At 48.2% G+C, this 6,547-nt stretch overlaps 1 protein-coding gene across 1 annotated transcript in view; it reads right to left on the reverse strand.

Moving 5' to 3' along the window:
• LOC119577917 (beta-arrestin-1-like) overlaps positions 1-6,547 on the reverse strand; it is a gene marked incomplete in the record, with an annotated part of 121,047 nt that overhangs the window by 60,949 nt on the left and 53,551 nt on the right. The window contains 1 exon segment of the mRNA XM_037925589.1: positions 5,406-5,489.

Below are 6,547 nucleotides of genomic sequence, written 5' to 3' on the forward strand. Positions count from 1 at the left end.
TGACGATCATGGGTTTCCATGATTTTTCTTGGCAATTTAGAGAGGTGGTTTGCCATTGCCTTCCGCCCGGTGTTTTTTTTTTTTTTTTTTTTTTTTTTTTTTTTTTTTTTTTTTTTTTTTTTTTTTTTTCTTTTTCTTTTTGAGTCACCATCTCTATTTACCCGGCACTGACTTGGGCTGCCTTGGCCACCCAGCGGCTAGGCAGGCAATCGAGGTGAAGTTCCTTGCCCAAGGGAAACAACGCGCCGGCCGGTGACTCGAACCCTCGAACTCAGATTGCCGTCGTGACAGTCTTGAGTCCGACGCTCTAACCATTCGGCCACCGCGGCCCCCACATACATACATACATACATACATACACATACACACACGAAACGCACACGCACACACGCACGCACGCGCGCACACACACCGGAATACACAAACAAAAACAACTGTACAAACAAAACAGAAGCATAACACCCACACTCCTCTCAACAAATATCCATAAACAAACAAACACAAACCGCCTCCTACAAGATCGATGAGGCTAAGTGTTCGGAAGCGACGTAATGCCTTTGGGAAGCATGACAGAATCAGGACGAGGAGGAGGCCTAACCCCATCGAGATCAAAACAGATGAACTGCCAACGTATGCTCACCATGTACAAAAGGCAGAATAAAAAAACAAGGACGAAATGAGATATTAAGCAAAGTGGTGGTGGTGGTGGTGGTGGTGGTGGTGGTGGTGGTGGTGTTGGTGGTGGTGTTGGTGTTGGTGTTGGTGTTGGTGTTGGTGTTGGTGTTGGTGTTGGTGGTGGTGGTGGTGGTGGTGGTGGTGGAAGAGAAAAGGAAAGATATCGTGGACAGGGATGAAGGGAAAGAGCACCTGGATGTGAAATTGAAAGCGGAGGAGGAAGAGGAAAATGAGGAAGAGAAGATAAAGGAAGACGGAGAGGAGATGCGTTCAGAGGTGGAGGCCGGTCACACGTTAGAGAGAAGAAGGGGGGGAGCTATGAAATATGAAAAAGGTCGACAAACAAAAACATTAATTAACTTGGCGAAGCATCAAATAACAACCTCGATCTCGCAAGTGATGGAAGTGAACTACCCGCCCTCCCCACCCCCACTACCCCGCCCACTTCTACACCCGGCCACCAACCTACTGCCCTCCCAACACAAACAGAACACGTAAAACCAAAACTAAGAGAAGAAAGACAAATAGAAAAACACTAAAAAAGCTTCTAGCAACCAAAATACGAGGGAGAAGCCTTTGTGTTGACTCCGCTAATACGCGATCAATATCACACAACCCTTTATGGCACGAAGCCTGCTCTCCTGCTGGTTGTTGCCGCGGCGGCGTTGGTTGGGTGACAGCGGAGGCGCAGGTCGCAGCGGTGCTAGTCGTCGTCGTTGTCATCGCTGCCGCGGAGGTCGTTTGTCGCAGGGGAGGTCGTCGTGATAAGGCTATCAGGCGATAACCAAGCAGGTACAGCAAGGCGTGTGTATAAAAAGGGGGTGCGTGACGTCAGGGAGGGTTTACGGGTGCTACAGGTGCTACAGCCAGTGAGGGGAACTCGTCTTGTACATTAGTGTCAATACTGATATGTGCTGTTCTTATATTAATAGTCGTAAGGGACTGTAATTACAGAATTGAGCGACTTATCCCAACGCCCTAAATCTAATTTCTTATGCCCTAAATAAGAAATCTCCCTGTTCCCAATACGAAGAACAACATCCCTCAACCGCTAAACCAACGACATCGAAAAGTGTCCCTTCCATCCTCAACTTGACGCCAAACATCTCCCAATCCTAACATCGGAAATCCTCTCACGTCCTTTCACAATCCTCGGCCTCAACACCCTTGGCTCTCGTCTCGCCCGCAGTGCTTTCAACATTCGGAATCCCTCTCTCTCTCCCTTCCCTCCCTCCTTCCCTATCTCCCTCCCCCCCCCCTCCCTCTCCCCTTCCTTCTTTCCCTCCCTCTTTTCCTTCCTTCCTTTAACAAAACTCCCTCCGTTCCTTCCAATCTTCTTTCGTTCCTTCCTTCCTTCCCTCCTATTTTCCTTCCGTTCTTTCTTATTTTTCTTTTTCTTTCTCTCTTCCTTCCCTCCCTTCATTGCTTCCATTTTTTTCTCTCTTTCTTACTTCCTTATTTCCCTCCCTCCCTTCCTCCCCCTTTCCCTCCACAACCTAAGAACTCGCAGCCCGATTGTCTCGCTGCTCTAATTGGTCGGGAATCCAGCGCGCTCCGACCCCTGGCCGACCCCTGGCCGACCCCTAGCCCCGCACCACTCGCGATCGCTCGGATTCTCGCGATCGGCGGCTCGGCCAACGAATATGCGAAGCGACGAAAGCGCCCGACACGACCAGGCTGCCTTCATTAAGAGCCGAAACAACAGCTGCGGAATCGCTTGCCATTCCAACATCGCTCATAATTCCCGGATTGTTAGCCTCTCATTCTAATACATAAATCGTCGGGTTTTATTGTGTGTAGGCCTATATCAATGGATTCAAACTGGGGTTTTCACCGACCACGGAAACAAATATTATTTTGCTCCGGTTCTGCGTTTAAATTAATGATTTAATGAAGAGTGAGTAAATATGAGCATCGCGTAATTTTCTCCCTCCCTCTCTTAAGCACTCTCGCTCTCCTTTCCTTGGAGACGCTAGAATAACCATGAAGGGAGGGAGGGAGGGAGAGAGAGAGAGTGAGAGAGGGAGAGAGAGGGAGAGGGAGAGGGAGAGGGAGAGTGAGAGGGAGAGAGAGAGGGAGAGAGAGAGAGAGAGAGAGAGAAAGAGAGAGAGAAAGAGAGAAAGAGAGAGAGAGAGAGAGAGAGAGAGAGAAAGAGAAAGAAATACACAGAAAGATACAGATAGATAGATAGATAGATAGAGAGAGAGAGAGAAAAAAAAAAGGAGGGAGGGAGGAGGGAGGGAGGGAGGGAGGGAGGGAGGGAGGGAGAGAGAGAAAAGAGAGAGAGAGAGAGAGAGAGAGAAAAGGGGGGAGAGAGAGAGAAAAGGGGAGAGAGAGAGAAAGGGAGAGAGAGAGAGAGAGAGGAGAGAGAGAGAGAGAGAGAGAGAGAGAGAGAGAGAGAGAGAGAGAGAGGAGAGAGAGGGAGAGAGAGGGAGAGAGAGGGAGAGAGAGAGAGAGAGAGAGAAGAAAAAAAGGAGGGAGAGAGAGAAAAAAATGGAGGGAGAGAGTGAAAAGGAAAGCGAGAGAGAGAAAAGGAAAGCGAGAGAGAAAAAAGGAAAGTGAGAGAGAAAAAAGGAAAGTGAGAGAGAGAGAGAGAGAGAGAGAGAGAGAGAGAGAGAGAGAGAGAGAGAGAGGAGAGAGAGAGAGAGAGAGAGAGAGAGAGAGAGAGAGAGAGGAGAGAGAGAGAGAGAGAGAGAGAGAGAGAGAGAGAGAGAGGGAGGGAGAGAGACAGATTGATCAGTCAAATGAAGGGCATTAGATGGAATTCAAATAAAACGAATAAAATAAACAAATAAGGTTTCCGAGGAAAGCGAGTAAAGAAGACGAGAGCCTGAGCGGGAATTTCGGCGGAAAAGTTCGAATGAAAGCGATTGCTCCCGCACCAAAAATATGGTAAATCTTCCTAAATTTTCGACCCACGAATCTCGTAATCTTCTTATCAATGAATTCACGAGCAAAGAAACAAAACAGGAGAAACAAAAATCAAACCTGTCGTAAACCTGTCTAGGGTCCCCGCCAATCAGCAACAGGAGAAACATCTATCAATCCTAAAAGACAATCACTACAAGTCATTCAGCCATAAAAGTTAGATAAGTGTGCTCACACAACCACGAAAACCAATCACCGCCTCACTTTCCCGCGGAAAACAATCGACTGCGGCAATAGAAAAGTCTTCAGGAAAAAAAAGTTCTACCGCCGAGCCTAATGTAGTATAAAACTAATATTGTTCAACGCATTGAAAAAATAAAGTCCTGAACCTAACCTAATAGCTGCAACTTGAAAACCTAAATTACTGAGTAAAAAAAACAGCAGCAGTCAAGCCGACTCTGGCAAATCAGCAAGAAACAATAAACCCCAATCAACGGCAATCGACTAAAAACAATAAACCGACGAGTGAGTGCAAGGCATACGCACCAAAAATGTCAAGAAACTAATTCTCCGCAGCAATCAGGCCAGACGGATCCCGGAACCCATCGAGCCGCCCACGGACGCCCACCCTCCCGCCCGCACCCTTCACGGTGGCCCGCTCTACCAATGGTCCGGAAAGGGGCGTAGGATTAAGGGGTCAGGGGGACAGGGGGTCGGGGGGTCGGGGAGGGGTCAAGGAGATGAGAAGACGAGCCGAAACTGCATGTGGCGGGGAGGGGGGAAATGGGCAGCGTAAATTCTCCCGCTGTGGCTTGGGTGAAGTGTAGATTAATTTGGCGAAAAGGCGGCGGCAAAGCTGTGACGTCAGCGTCTTAAATGTGAGAGACGCGCTGTCAATTACGGCTGCTATAGAGTGGCACATCTAGCCTCTGCCATGTGGCACGTCGTGTTAGAACATTTCAAGGGAGGATGGGAAATACGAGGAGGGGAGAGATGGGAGGGGAGGGGAGAGTCAGGAAAGGGGAAGCAGCGGACGGGGAGGAGTGGGTGAGGAAGAGGGAAATATTGAGAGAAGAAAGAGGGAGAGAACGAGAGAGAGAGAGAGAGAGAGAGAGAGAGAGAGAGAGAGAGAGAGAGAGAGGAGAGAGAGAGAGAGAGAGAGAGAGAGAGAGAGAGAGAGAGAGAGAGAGAGAGAGAGAGAGAGAGAGAGAGAGAGAGAGAGAGAGAGAGAGAGAGAGAGAGAGAGAGAGGCTGAAATAGTGAGAGAGTGGGTAGGTGAATGACTGAGTGGAAGAGCGTGTGTATGTGTTACTTGAACCTCCTTGTGCTTCTTCCTGCCCACCCCCTTTCGTCTCCCTCATCCTTAGGTCTACTATAAAAAACATAACGCAAACGCACAAACAAAATGGGGGAATCTATTAGGCGTTTCCACATGCTTACTCTGTGCCTTCTCGACCAACTTTTTTCTTCTTCTTCTTCTTCTATTTCTTCTGCTTTCACATCTTTCTTTTCTACTTCCTTTTTCACCTAAACCTCAACCTCCATCTCTACCTCAACCTCTACTTCCTCCACCTTCTTCGCCTTCTTCCTCCACCTCCTTCTATTCCTACATCCACTCCTCCTCCTCCTTCTCCTTCCTCTTCCTCTTCCTTATCATCCTTCCTCTTCCTCCTCTTTCTTCTCCTTCCTCTTCTTCCTCTTTCTTCTCCTTCCTCTTCATCTTCCCCTCCCTATCCCCCTTCCCCTCCATTTACTCCTCGTCCTCTTCCTTTTCTACTTTTCCATCCTCCTCCTCCTCCAGCTACTGGGAAGGAATGGGTGGGGGCACAAATGGAGGACAGAGGACAGCTCTCGTCATTTACCCCGTTTACGCGCTTGAGGTACACTGGGGTGCACGCAGCAGCCGGTGATGATCTCTCGACACTTGCACGCTCCAAGTTACACACCTGCAACCGAAAAAAAAAATGTTTTCAATTTTCAATTCGCACTCGCAATTAAGCTAATTAAATTTTCATACGACCTGGTTAATCAGTGCAGTGTAGCTTGTTCAAGGTGAACGAGGAAACTGCAAGTCAAACTAGATCAGGCAAGGTAACTATTTAGAAAGGAAAGCAAGGTCGTTGGTGAAGGAACACAAAAAATGACAGCAATCAAATCCCTTGCGCTTGGTCAGGCATGAGGAACTTTTGGAGCTCAGATTGCCGATACTTTCAAGTTAAAAGGAGAGAATGCTACCATAATAACAACAATATTAACGACTGTAGTAGTAGTAGTATATCATTATTATTATTATCATTATTAATATTATTGTCGTTGATAGCAAATTGTGATTGATAACAAAATGGCTATGATGATGACAATGCTGAGCTTAATATAATAACAACAGTAAAACAAATTGACCAGCGGCGACGACACGAGTCCTACACACTCATGCGGCCGCTCGGGGACGGTGCCGAGCCGATTCCTACGCGTCCTTAAGGAACAAACATGCTATGCGTCCAGTAGAAGTGGACACTCGCTCCTCCTCTTATTTTGATCTTCTTTCGTCAAGAAAAACGCTCTTAACTTCTCTCTTCCTCCCTCTCCCTCTCTCACACTCTCTCTCCCACTACTCTCTCCTCCCACTACTCTCTCCTCCCACTACTCTCTCCTCCCACTACTCTCTCCTCCCACACTGCTCTCCTCCCACTACTCCTCCCGCACACCGCCCAGCCCCTACTCTCTCCCACTACTCTCTCTCACTACTTTCTCCTCCCACTACTCTCTCCCCTACTCTCTCTCCACTACTCTCTCTCACGACTCTCTCCACTACTCTCTCTCACTACTCTCTCCCACTACTCTCTCCCACTACTCTCTCCCACTACTCTCTCTCACTACTCTCTCTCACTACTTTCTCCTCCCACTACTCTCTCCCACTACTCTCTCTCACTACTCTCTCTCACTCACTCACTGTCTCTCACACACACACACACACACACACACACACACACACACACACACACAC

The sequence above is a fragment of the Penaeus monodon genome, chromosome 10 (genome assembly GCF_015228065.2).
Source record: "Penaeus monodon isolate SGIC_2016 chromosome 10, NSTDA_Pmon_1, whole genome shotgun sequence".
NCBI classification, from domain to species: Eukaryota; Metazoa; Arthropoda; class Malacostraca; order Decapoda; family Penaeidae; genus Penaeus; species Penaeus monodon.